This window comes from Acomys russatus, chromosome 27, assembly GCF_903995435.1.
Source record: "Acomys russatus chromosome 27, mAcoRus1.1, whole genome shotgun sequence".
NCBI lineage: Eukaryota > Metazoa > Chordata > Mammalia > Rodentia > Muridae > Acomys > Acomys russatus.
Window position 1 is genome coordinate 16,445,019 of NC_067163.1, and position 13,451 is coordinate 16,458,469.

General features: G+C 43.1%; 1 protein-coding gene and 1 non-coding gene across 7 annotated transcripts in view; one reads left to right on the top strand and one right to left on the bottom strand.

The window, feature by feature from the left end:
- The first annotated feature begins 3,306 nt into the window (after nt 1-3,306).
- Nsd3 (nuclear receptor binding SET domain protein 3) overlaps nt 3,307-13,451 on the top strand; it is a 114,936-nt gene continuing 104,791 nt past the window's right edge. Inside the window, exons 1-2 of one of the 6 annotated variants that reach the window (XM_051169846.1) lie at nt 3,307-3,621; nt 6,799-6,891. The gene's annotated coding sequence lies outside the window, so the exon portion shown is untranslated. Of the gene's footprint in view, nt 3,622-3,948; nt 4,381-6,798; nt 6,892-13,451 lie in introns of those variants that run through there. The other 5 variants (XM_051169844.1, XM_051169845.1, XM_051169847.1 and 2 more) reach the window with 5 other exon arrangements.
- On the bottom strand, nt 12,394-12,524 carry LOC127210405 (small nucleolar RNA SNORA33). The gene has a single exon (XR_007833313.1). It is a non-coding gene; the product is annotated as a small nucleolar RNA SNORA33 (small nucleolar RNA).

Sequence of the window (13,451 nt, forward strand, 5' to 3'; positions counted from 1 at the left end):
TCTCTCTCTCTCTCTCTCTCTCTCTCTCTCTCCTTCTAAGCCCTCTGATGATAAAATTATGAGCTGTACAAAATAGAATAATTTTTGAGGACCGGGTGTGGTAGCATATGTCTTTTATCCTAGTATTTGAGAGGCAGACAGGCGGATCTCTGAGCTCAAGGTCAGCCTGATCTACAAAGTGAGTTCCAATACTTCCAGGGCTACACAGTGGGATCCTGTTTCAAAGGAACCAAAAAAGAAAAGAGAAATGCAGGACACTTTTAATCCACAAAAGTATATTTCAACTAAACCAAATGAACTACTTAAAATAAGCAAAACTTCTCAGTTTGGCCGCTAGGGGTCCCTTTGTGCATGCCCAACAGTTTTCCACATAGGGGTGTCATTTCACAGTAGTTCTTTAAGTAGAATTAAAATTTACAAAACTTATCCTTTACCCCCTCCTCCTCCTCCACCGTGAGACAGGGTCTTACTATGTAGTCTTTGCCAGGAACTCACTATGTAAACCAGACTAGCCTTGAGCTTGCTGAACTCCTCCTGCCTACCAAGTAAAGAAGTGCACCACGATGCTAGGCTTAAGCTTTATTTTTTTCTCCCTGAAAATTGTGATGGTAAGATTCCCCCCCTCCCCGTGATGGTAAGGTTATGAGTCCTACAGTAATTATTTTAATATTGATTGCTTGCGAAAACATTCTTATTTCCCAATGAGATATTTTATATTAGAAAATTTCTTTATTTCTTGTTTTATTTTTTTGTTTTGTTTTTGTTTGTCTGTCTTTCAAGACAGGGTCTTTCTGTGTTGCCTTGGCTGTCCTGGACTCACTTTGTAGAGGAGGCTGGCCTCAAACTCAGTGATTCACCTGCCTCTGCCACTCAAGTGCTGGGGTTAAAGGCGTGCACCACCACGCCCGGCCTGGAAAATTTCTTATTCATGCATTATATTCACATAGAAACAGGCACAGTAAAATTTATTAAATATTAATAAGCCAGATGAAGTATTCCTATTCATGCATTATATTCACATAGAAACAGGCACAGTAAAATTTATTAAATATTAATAAGCCGGATGAAGTATTCCATGCCCAATATTTGAAACATGAAGTAGATGTCCTAGTATAAGTTAGCAAACTTTAAAAAAAAAAAAAAAAAAAAGAGGAGGTTAAGTAAGAGCCCTTCTTGAGCCGGGCAGAGGCAGGCGGATCGCTGTGAGTTCGAGGCCAGCCTGGTCTACAAAGTGAGTCCAGACGGCCAAGGCTACACAGAGGAACCCTGTCTCGAAAATCCAAAAAAAAAAAAAAAAAAAAAAAAAAAGCCCTTCTTGAGCTGGGCACGGTGGGCACATGCCTGTAATCACAGCACTCGGGAGGCAGAGGCAGGCGGATCGCTGTGAGTTTGAGGCCAGCCTGGTCTACAAGGTGAGTCGAGGATAGCCAGACAGCCAAGAAGGCTACACAGAGAAACCCTGTCTCAAACAAACAAACAAACAAACAAAACAAAAAACAAAACCAAAAAAAATCCTCTTTTTATGAAACCCATTTATTAAAAAAAAAAAAAAAAAAAGAATACTTTCTCCAGTTTTGTATACTTTATCAGGTTGACAATTTGGTGTTCAGGATAAATGTAATATATATGTCCCTCCAAATTTTACCACTGTAAGTTAGAGAAACCTATTCTGTTCCTGTCTTGATAAGCATGTTTTTGCTTATTTGCTGCTGAAAAAGATTAAGCATGAGGGCTGGAGAGATGGCTCAGAGGTTAAGAGCACTGGTTGCTCTTCCAAAAGTCATGAGTTCAATTCCCAGCAACCATATGGTGGCTCATAACCATCTATAATGAAATCGGGTGCCCTCTTCTGCCATGCAGGCACACGTGCAGGCAGAATACTATATAAATAACAAATAAATTAAAAGTAAGCATGAGCTGGGAGCGGTGGTGCAGGCCTTTAATCCTAGCACTTGGGGAATCTCTGTGAGTTTGAGGACAACCTGGTCTATAAAAGGAATCCAGGACAGCCAGGACAACACAGAGAAACCCTGTTTCAAAAAACAAATGAACAAACACAAACAAAAAAAAAGTAAGCATGTTTCTAATGTCACAATTTTTTTGCTTTGTTTTGTTTTTGGTTTTTGTTTTAAAATTAAAAAGTACTGGCCCCCGACATGGTAGCACACACTTTAACTACAGTACTTGGGAGGCACAGGCAGGAACTATGTGAGTTTGAGGCCAATCTGGTCTTCATAGAGAGTTCCAGGACAGCCAGGGACAGAGTCTCAAAAATCATCATCATCATTATAATGATATCAGTGGAATTATTTTAACAAACATTTAATGCCCATTAAAATCATTGAACTGTAGAGATGGCTCAGCAATTAAGAGCACTTGCTCTTGTAGAGGCAAAGGTTCGATTCCTAGCACCCACGTGGTTGCTCACAACCATCCATCACATCAGTTCCAGCAGACCTGACACCTCTTCTTACCTTCCTGGGGACCTGGCGTGCACTAGGTGCACAGATACACATATGAGCGTAACACTCATAAAATTATAAAATCTTGGCGTGGTGGTGGTGGTGGCAAAGGCCTTTAATCCCAACACTTGGGAGGCAGAGCCAGGTGGATCTCCGTGAGTTGGAGGCCAGCCTGGTCTACAAGAGTGAGTTTCAAGACAGCCAGAGCTGTTACACAGAGAAACCCTGTCTCGGGGGAAAAAGAAAAAAAAACCACACACACAAATCTTTAAAAAAATTCTGAGGTGGTATATGAAGAGAAAACACATCAGGAATTTCTCGTAATGGTAAGTAGCTCAGGCACTTTGTAATCTCTATGGGGAGGACTTTGTAGTGACAGGGTTCTGTAATTCTCAGAACCGAAAGCAAGAGTGCATATCGGTTTCCTCGTCTGATCGCAACGTAGGTTTCCTTTGTAAGTTCATGCGTCTGGGTGGAACGTTCTGAGTAACTACCAGGTCCCAGGAAACTACATCTGCACGCCCCTTCAAGACTGTTTACCCGGCCCTGTCACTGCTTTACTCGAATTTCCTAGAATGGGGAGGGCTAGGGGTTTGCAGAGCACTACCCCCTCCCTCTCACTCTCGGGTGCTCCGCTCCGGGGACAAATACCCCCACGTCACTCAGTGCGGAGGTCTGGCCCGGGAGCAGCGCAGGGTCCGGGCACGTGACCCGCCCGCAGTCCTCGCCGTGGCCCGCGGCCGGGGATGCAGTCTCGCTGACGTCCTCCTGGTTACCCACAAGCCTCTGTGCCCTGGTGCGGGCAGGAAGAGGGCAGCCGGGTCTGGTGCCTGCCCGAGGTGCCTTCTGAGTCGGACGCGGGCGCTACCCGGCACCCCCAGTGCTTTCAAACCGGCAGCCTTCCGGCTCTCACCGGGGCAGAAAGGAGAGACTGCCCCGGCTCAAGGCGCTCGTCCTAAAGTGCTGCCGGCGGGAGTCAGGACGCGGGGGTCAAGGCGCTCCTGCTGACAGCTGTCAGGCTGCCGGCGGCGACTCCCGAGCCTTGGCCCTCCCCGGTCTGCGTAATCGCGTACCGGTCATTAGGTTCTTCCTAACATCTAGGAATTGTAGAGCAGGGCCACTCGAGTACCATATGGCGTCTAGTACGTGCTGCAGCTTAGTAAGTATTAGCCTCGCAGGCCCGACCTGGCCGCCCCTCCGCACCACCAGCCCTTCCTGTCCCTCTGCCTCATCGCCTGCGGTCTCGCGTCGGCTCCAGACTCTCGCGCGCCCCTCCTCTCCCGGGTTGACGAGCTTCTTCCTCCTTCGTTCTCAGCGTCCGGCCCCGGACTGCATTTCCCGGCAGGCGCTACGGCCTGTGGCCAATGGGAAGCCTAGGATTTGGCGGCGGCGGCGCCGAACGGGGCGGGGGGGCTTTGTGCGCGGAGGCGGCGGCGGCGGCGGCGGCGACGGCGGCAGCAGCGGCGGCGGCGGGAGCTTGCGGCGAGGAGATCCGGACGGAGGCCGAGGCCGGGGCTGTGTGCCGGGCGCCTGGGAAAGGTGTGCAGCTTCCGTTTGGAGCCCTGGGACCCCGCTGCCCTTCGGGGCCGCCAGCCTCCGGCTCCTCTCCGGCACCAGCAGCTACACGGCGACCCCCGTCCGGCCGCCTCCCCTTCGCTCCGCGTCGCCCGCAGCCTTCCGTCTGCCCGCAAACGAGCCCGGCCGGCCGGGCCGTGGCCCTCCTCAGTGCCGGCCGCCATGGCAGGGGTGCTTGGCGCGGGGGAAATCTAGTCCGAGGATTTCATGCGGCCTAGCTCGGTTCTCTCTCCTGCGCCCGCGGTCCCAGCAGCTGCCGGCAACCTAGCCCCACTTCGGGCCTCCGTGTCTCTCCTGTGATCCTACTGACACGGCCGGGGGGTTAGAATGGAACAAACTGAAGGTAAAGTGCTTGTGTGTATGTGTGTGTGTGTGTGTGTGTGCGCGCGCGTGCGCGCGCGTATGTGTGTGCGTGTGTGTATGTGTGTGCGGTGCGTCAGGGTTGAGGATCCTTGGGGTGGGGGCGACCTAAGACCCAGGCACCCATAACGAGTAAGACCCTGGAAGGGGAGGGGCCGCGGGGTGACCCGAAAGGGTTCGAGGAAGGAAGAGCAGATGGTAAGGTGGGTGTGGAAGGAATTGGGAGGTGGGGCAGGTAGGCTTGGGATATGATGTAGTGGTGCTGAGCTGGGAATTGGGAGTAGAGGTGGGATGGGGGCGGGGATAAGGATGGAAACGGGGGAGGGGGAGGGAAAGAGAAGAGTTAGATTTGGATGGTAGAGACCTAATGCAAATTAGGGTAGGTCTGGAATGGAGTGTGGAAACTAGAGGAGTTGGGGAGGGGGAGGGATAAGGCTGATGGAGAAGCGAGGCATCTGGGAATCAAGGGAGAAACTAGTGGATCAAAGTGGAGGACAAGATACGATCAGGAAATAGGGAGGAAAAATGATTGTGTCAGGAGGCAATAGGAGCATAGGAAATAGACGGAGGAAACTGAAAGACTGGGCTAGGGAAGGACATTAGCTGAGTGTTGGAAGGGATGAGAATTGTCGACCCGGCGTCACAGAGTGTGAGGAAAAGAAGGATGGGGAGTATTGAAGTGTTAGAAAGGAAAGCCTTTTGTTCCTGTATTTGTGTGTATTCTGTCTTGTGTTTCAAGGCTAGAGAAATAGAGAAGCTAGTGGTTATGGGGCTGTGATTGTTGTGAAATGAGGGAGGTGTGGGTGTTACTGTTCTGAGAGAAGAGGAGACGTGTTTGTGTTATGGTAGGGAGGCAGGGAAAGACATGGCCATAATTTGATGGTTTGGGTGAGGGAGTGAAGACTATTCAGATTTAAAGGGGGCAGGGGCAGCCATGTTTGCTACCAGGCACTGCAGTGTAAATAAATTCCTTTTCCTCTCCCGACGTCTGTGTGAATCTGGAACCGACCAGTTCACATTGTTACACCTCCCCTTCTATCCATGAACTTCTCTTACCTCTTGGGTCATTTACAATTACTCATAACCACCAAAGGACGCAGCGATGTTTTCCATCTTGTGTGTTTTGCTGCTTCTTCCTTTCTTTCTCCTTTTCCTTCTGGTTGAAAAAAAAAAAGGCATACTGATAAATTGCAGTGTAAAATTTAACCCTTTCTATAAATTAAAAATGATATATACATTTTTTAACTAACTGAAGAAATTATTACTATCATATTTCAAGCATGGTTGTGAAAAGTCTTAAATATTGATTGGTTTCAGACACCTCAGAAGCAAGTCAACATGGTTTTGTTTGTTTGTTTGTTTTGTTGGCAGTTCTTTAAGTAAACAAGGAAATTGCATTGGTTATTTTACTCGGGGCACTCTTAGAAAGGGGTGGGGAAGAGCAGCCTGTTGTTTGTACGTTATCTGCTTGCTGAATTTAGAATTTTGGAAAATTAGAAATGTTCCTGGTGACAGGTGATATGCATGTTGTTATGAGTAATGTTTTTTACTAGCTTTTTTCCCACCTCTTCCCTTTGCTTTCATGTAGCTGGCTCAATACAGTCTCCAAAATGTCAGTTCAGCCCAGCACTGTGGTCTGTGAAGTAGGCATGGATTCCTTACATCCTCATTGAGATGCCAGCTTTGAGGGGGTGGGTGGGTGAGAAGTTGTGTCACTCTCAGGAAAGCTCCAGTTATTCTTTAATGTATTCAGACATGACTACTTGTATGATCGGAATAGTTACTAAGGGTCTTAAATCCTGACAAAGCAGATAAATTGATTTTGGGCGAAATCTGTTTTCTATTAATTTTGAGAAAGATTCATTATATGCCTTACTTAAGATAATTTTAATTGTGATAATCCAAACTTTAGCTCATATGTTAGTATTGAAACTGTTTTCTAATGCCAGCAAGTCATGTTAATTGTATGGTGGGCTTAATCCATTTGTCCTATATACTGACTCAACAAATCTTAATAGTAATGTTTTCTCAGTTTTTATAGAGTTTGGTGGGAAACTTAAATTTAATATTGTTGGAGTGGTACTTTCTGAGGTTAGGCTTGGTATAAATGTCAGATTTATAACTTGTGGTATTTTGATTGACAGTATATAGCCTGAATTTTTTTCAGACAAGTTTCATTCAAAAAACCATTTAGTATTTACTTGGAATTTATTTATTTTGATGGAAATATTTTATATGTGTTTCTTTGTTGATATTATTTGTAATTAATAAACTTATTTGCTTGAACTATTAGTGCCACCACTTTTAGGAAAATGAGCAATTATATATTACACTAGAAAACATGTATTTGGAAGCTTTAATGAACCCTCTTAGAGTGTTGTGTTCTGGGTTCCTTGGACAGGTATCCGGTCAGTGAAGAAGGCTACTGTATTTATCAGACACCTGAAATTCAAGTCTGCCTTGATTACTGCTGTGCTCATCGTCAGCCTGCTTGGTACTTAAAAACGTTTCTTAAGTTATTTTGTTTTGTGTGTATGAGCATTTTACCTGTATGTCTGTCCGTTGTGTACACATGCATGCCTGGTGCCCAGAGACCAGAAGAGGGTATCTAAGCCTCTGGAATTGGAATTATGGATGGTTGTGAGCTGCCATGTGGGTACTGGGAACTAAACCAGGCTTCTCTGGAAGAGCAGTCAGTGCTTTTAACCACTGAGCCATCTCTCTGACCCTTATACCTTTTTATTTATTTATTGAGACAGAGTCTCATTATGCCCCAGCTGGCCTCAAACTTCCAATATAGCTGAGGCTGACCTTGAACTTCTGACCTTACATTGTCTCTTGAGCATGCTGACAGTGTATGCTAGCATGTCTGGTATATGGAGTGCTGGGAGTCCCACCTAGTGAACAACTAAACTACATACCTTTTTCTTTTCTTTTGAGTGACAAATTAACAAATGGTCTCATATGATTAGATTATGGGAATTTTGAATGAAGGAAGCTAATTTCCCACAAAACTGGTTATTTTTGGCAGAACTGTCCAAAGTGCTTCTAATGACAATAGTTTTGGATTTTTTTGTTTGCGTTTGTTTTTGTTTTTGTTTTTGGAGACAGGGTTTCTCTGTGTAGCATTGGCTGTCCTGGACTCAATTTGTATACCACACTGGCCTCAAACTCACAGTGATCCCCTGGCCTCCGCCTCCCACCATGCGCTGCGAGACTTTACTTTTAACTGCTTTTTGCAAGTGGAGAAACAGGTTAGATAACAACCTTACAAATGTTACTAAATATTTAAATAACAAAGCTGGTATTTGAGTAGAGGTCTTTTAAATTATAGAACTCAGAGAAGCAATCTAGTTCTGTTAGTTTATTCTTTAGAATCATAAAAATAACACATGCTTGTTATTCTAAAATATTTCAAAGGAGGGGAGCAGCACACACCATTAATCCTAGTACTCAGGAGGCAGAGGCAGGCGGATCTTTATGAGTTTGAGGCCAAGCTGGTCTACTGATCAAGTTCAGGACAGCTAAGGCTACACAGAGAAACACAAGCAAAACAAAAATTCAAAAGAATGTGCCCCTGTTTCCACTGTAACTACTTAGAAGTGTCCTAGACAGTTTCTGTGGTTTCACTTAACATGCATAAGCTGGCCTCACACTCTAGTTCTAGAACCCAGGCCTCTCCAAAGCTACACCCTGGCCCATTTTTAGTTTATTTGGTTTTGCTTAGGCTGTCCTCAAACTTGGTATTTTCCTGCTTCAGTCTTCCATGTATCTGAGAGTATGTATACACAGCTCTGGCTGCTGTTCTGTTTTACTCAGTTAACAGGTATGTGGACCTACAACTTTTGTTACAGGGTCAGGTAGTGGTCTATTTGGAATACTACCACTTAAGCTCACCCTTTTGTTTTTTGTTTCTTGAGTCAGGGTCTTTATTAAGTTGTTCTGGCTGGTTGGAACTCCCTATGTGGATTACGCTGGCCTTGAATTCACACCTGCTGCTTCCTCCTAAGTGCTAGGATTAAAGGCATTCGACATCAGGTCCAGGTCCAGCTAACTTAACCACCACCCCCCTTTTTGCTATTATAAGAATATAGTTGATTTTTACTGTATTTGTAACTTTTTGTTGGAATGGACTGATAAATGCTCTAACATACCTTATTTTACAGAGGGAAAACTGAGGCCTATAGGAGTTAAGGCCAAGGCTTTGGTGACAGACTGGTGACTTGGAACTTTACTTCCTTACTACGAAAGTATTGACTGTTCTTTAAAGCTTGAGGTGCGAGGGACTATGCTGAGGTCAGGCAGTGTTAGTATAGTGAGTTCCAGGGAGTTCCGGTGAAGCGAGGGATCACGCCTGTGCTTTTTTCATACTTGGACAAGTAGCATACAGACAAAATGTTTTTATGTGTAATGAATTATATCCAAGCTATCTTGAAGTTTGTGCTTTGTGTAATGAAGTAGGTTTTGGCAGAATTTTCCCTCTTGTAATAAAATTGTCAATGAAATAGTCAGTAATAAGGCAACAAACATTAAAAGTCCAGTCCTGGTCCTAAAGTGACATTGAGAAACACTAGTGTTTTTTGTTTTTGTTTTTTAATGAGCTGAAAACACCCAATTTAAAACAGTAGTTTAAAAAATATCTCAGGCCACTTATGGTAGCCCATGCTTTTTTGTTTGTTTTTGTTTTTTGTATTTTTGTTTTTTCGAGACAGGGTTTCTCTGTGTAGCGTAGGGGTCCTGGAACTCGATCTATAGACCAGGCTGGCCTTGAACTCACAGATACTCACCTGCCTCTGCCTCCTGAGGGCTGGAATTAAAGGCACGCATCACCACAGCCCGGCTGTGGCCCATGCTTTTAATCCTAGCCCTCAGGAGGCCTCTGTGAGTCCTAGGACAACCAGGGAGAGTTAGTGAGAGCCTGTCTCAAAAAGAAAAAAAAAATCTCAAGAGACACTGTTGATTTCTTTTTTAAGTTATTTATTCCCATCAAAAAAAGTAGGTGAGCATAAATTCATATCAAATGAACTCACTGCATAGCTCAGGCCAGCCTAACTCATGCCTTTTTCTATCTTAGCCTTTCAACTAAATTAAGAGATTTACAGCTAGAATTACAGTTCTGTGCCACTATGCCCAACTTACTGAGTCTCTTAAAACAAAAAGAGTCTCTCACCTGTTGTAGATACTGAAGATATTAAAATTATTTTAAAGAATTTTTTGGAGATTTTTATTTTTATATGTATGAATATTTGCCTGAGTGTATGTCTATGCACCCTGTGTGTGCAGTGCCCGTAGAAGGTAGAAGGTGTTGGATTCTAGGGACTGGAATTATAGACTCTTGTTAGTTGCCATGAGGGTTCTGGGAACTGAACCAGATCCTCTGGATCAAAAGTTAGTGCTAACTGCTGATCCATCTCTTCGGTCTAGATGTATGCTACCTTTTCTTAAAGTTTATAAAGCCACAGTGATTATGTTTTTTTGGCATAAAGATCAGTGGACTTAGAATCCAGAAATAGATAATTATCAGGAAGAGTTGTCAAATATGAAGCCAAAAGTGGTAAACACTCGGAATCCCAGCACTCAGGATCTTACATTTGAGGCCAGCCTGATCTAAACAGTCAGGCTTTATCTCAAAAAAACAACAACACACACAGAGTTAATTTGTGTCATGTTTATACAGTGCTACACACACTGATCAGTTATAAAAAGGAATAAATGATAAATACAACATGGATGAATCTTGAAATAATTATACTAAGTGAATCTAGACCAAAAAAGAAAGTATATTCTGTGATTCCAAACAAAAGTCATGTGCACACTACTCCACAGTGACAATCACATCAGTCCTAGGAAAATAAAATTGCTAAAGCTTTTTGTTGTTCTTGTGGTTTTTTTGTTTGTTTGTTTGTTTGTTTGTTTTTTCCAGACAGGGTCTCTGTGTAGCCTTGACTAAATTGTTAAAGCTTTAAAAATATTTAGAAGTTGGTCTTCATGATAATCTGTTTTTCAATGCAATGCTGTTTTTAGTTTTCTTTAGGGGAAAAAAGGTATTTTTGAAGAAGCAACCCAAATGATTTATTTTATTTTATTTTTTGTTAATAAACAGCACATCTGGCATTTGGGTCTTTAAATAACTAATGAGATTTATTTCTTTAGACTAATTTTTCATAAATACTAATAAGATGGGGCCTGTTGGTGAGCTGGCCCCGCAGGTGAAGGCACTGGCTGCGAAGCCTGAGTTAGACCCCTGGGACCTAAATGGTGAAAAAAGAGAACTGACTCCTACAAGTTGTCATCTGACCTACATAGAAACTCGCAAATACATTTAAATTTTAAAAATTAAAAAAAGTATATTTACCAGCTAGATATACTAATGTGAACTAACTTTTTAAAAAGTCTGACTTATTTTATTGTGTATGTGTGTATATATGTGCATGTATGTGTGTGGAGGTCAGAGGGACGCTTGAAGGGTTGTTTCTCTCCCGCTCCGAGTGCCAGGCATCAGACTCAGGCAGCGGGGATGTCTAGGCAAGTGTTTGACCCACTGAACAATCTGCCTCGTCCTATCTAGTATATTTTAAAAGCTTATAGTTTCATTTTCATTTTTACCACTCACCTCAGGAAATACATAGTAAGTTCTTTAAGCACTACTATAGCATGTATAATATCTATATAGTGTGACATGAAAAAGTAAAAACCATATTTAAAATTTTGTTAATTAGAAAATGCTGTTTTTACTGGATATGTGTTGTTACTCTTGTAGGACATCTGCCATTAATGAGATATTTGAAAAAGTTCCCTGAAATTCTTAGCTTATTTAAAAATTATAGATGTGGCTTTGTTTTTCTGTTTTTATTTTTGTTGTTTTCTTTTGTTTGTTTTGTAAGATGGGGTCTCCAGTAGCCCAGGCTCGCCTCCAGGGAACTCCCTATGTAGCTGGGAATACCCTTGAACAGGTCATCCTTTTCCCAAGTGCTGAGATATGGGCTTGCAACACTACACTGAACTAGATACGAATCTTTCTTTTTCCTCTTTGAGACAGGCTGGCCTCAGCCTGTTATGTGGCGGAGACTAGTCTTGAAGTCCTGATTGTATCGCCTTCACCTCCCAGGTGCTTGGCCTTACAGACACACATTACCACGCTTCACTACCCGTGGATCTCAGTCTTTACGACTTCCATTGTGGAGAAAATAAATGGGAAAATGAAAAAGAATTATATACATTATAGTTTGCATTTAACCTATATAATAACATTTTGTATGTTACCTTCTTGGGTTATTTTATAAATATCCACACAATAACTCCATTTTTTGGAATGAATTTGAAAGAACAATAATGATTTAACTCGCTAATGGGAGATTTTGAAATTTCCTAGATGCCTCACCAAAAAGACTATCATCTAATACAGAACAAGCTTTCACACTTCACTCTACTTCTTTTTGTTTGTTTGTTTGCTTTTGGTTTTTTGTTTTTTTGAGACAGGGTTTCTCTGGGTAGCCTGGGCTGTCTTGGACTCACTTTGTAGACCAGGCTGGTCTCAAACTCACAGCGATCTGCCTGTCTCTGCCTCCCAAGTGCTGGGATTAAATATGTGCGCCACCATGCCCAGCTTTCACTCTACTTCTAAATTATTATTCTTTTCAAAAAAAATTTTTTTTTGATGTTTTGCCTACATATATGTCTGTATGTGAGGGTATTAGACCCCTAGAACTGAAGTAACAGACAATTGTGAGCTACTATGTGGGTGCTGGGAATTGAACCTCTGTCCTCTGGAAGAGCAGCTAAGCCATCTCTCCAGCCCAAATTATTTTTTTAATGAGACAAATTTTTATTTGTTTGTTTCTTGCATTTAGAATGCTCTTTGGTAACATTTTTGGCCTGATACTGTGTTTGGTATAGCCCTTCTAAGAAAAGGACATTCAATTTACCTTTTCAAGATGAAGTTCTTAGAACAAGTGAATTCTTAATTTGAAGTCTTAATAGCTTTTCAACATTGCAGTATTATAGCCAATTTTGAGGACCTTAAATACTTTACTTGCCATTAAGGCTAGAAACATGGTGCTAGCACTACCAGCTTTTTCTAAATGTCCGCAGAAATGCATTCAGACAAGTAGACCAATTGGCTGGCTCTTACTTCAGCTAATTAATTTTCTTACCTACCTACCTACCTACCTACCTACCTACCTAATCTATCTTGGCTTTTTTGAGACAGGGTTTCTTTCTGTAGCACTGGCTGTCCTAGAACTGGCTCAGGAGACCAGACTGTCCTCATACTCAGAGATTCTCCTGCCTCTGTCTTTTGAGTGCTGGGATTAAAGGCATGAGTCTCCGCTGCTACTGCCACCTATTTATATATGAAATTTATTTATTTTATATACATGAGTGCTGTCTTCATTGCACACCAGAAAAGAGAATCAGATCCCATTACAGATGGTAGTGAGCCACCATGTGGTTGCTGCGAATTGAACTCAGGACCTCAGGAAGAGCAGCCAGTGCTCTTAACAGCTGAACCATCTCTTTAGCCCTATTTATTTTTTGAGACAGAGCTTCTTTGTGTAATCCTGGCTGTCCCGAACTCTCTCTGCTCTCAAATGCAGGGGGAAGTGGTGTCTGCTATAGTTCTAGATACTTTGAAGTCAAAGACAGGAGGTCCCTTGACTACAGGAGTCTGAGAACAGCTTGAACATCTTTGGACAAGCACATCTTAAACGAAGAGGAGGGATGCTGGCAGGGCACAGTGGAGGCACACTTTTTTTTTCCTTCTGTGTAGCCTTAGTTGTCCTGGAACTCCCTTTGTAAACCAGGCTGGCCTCAAATTCACATAAATCTGCCTGCCTCTGCCTCCCAAGTGTTGGAATTAAAAGTGCACATACTGGGCAATGGTGGCACACTCAGGAGGCTGTGATGTGGAGGCCAGCAGTGTGGGCTACACAGTAAGCTCAGGTCAATAAGGACTGTACACCAAGACCTTGTCTCAGGGGGAAAAAGCCTCATGGCTCATTGGGTAAAGGTATTTTCCACCCAGCATGCTAACTTGAGTTAAACCCTGTAGTGCAC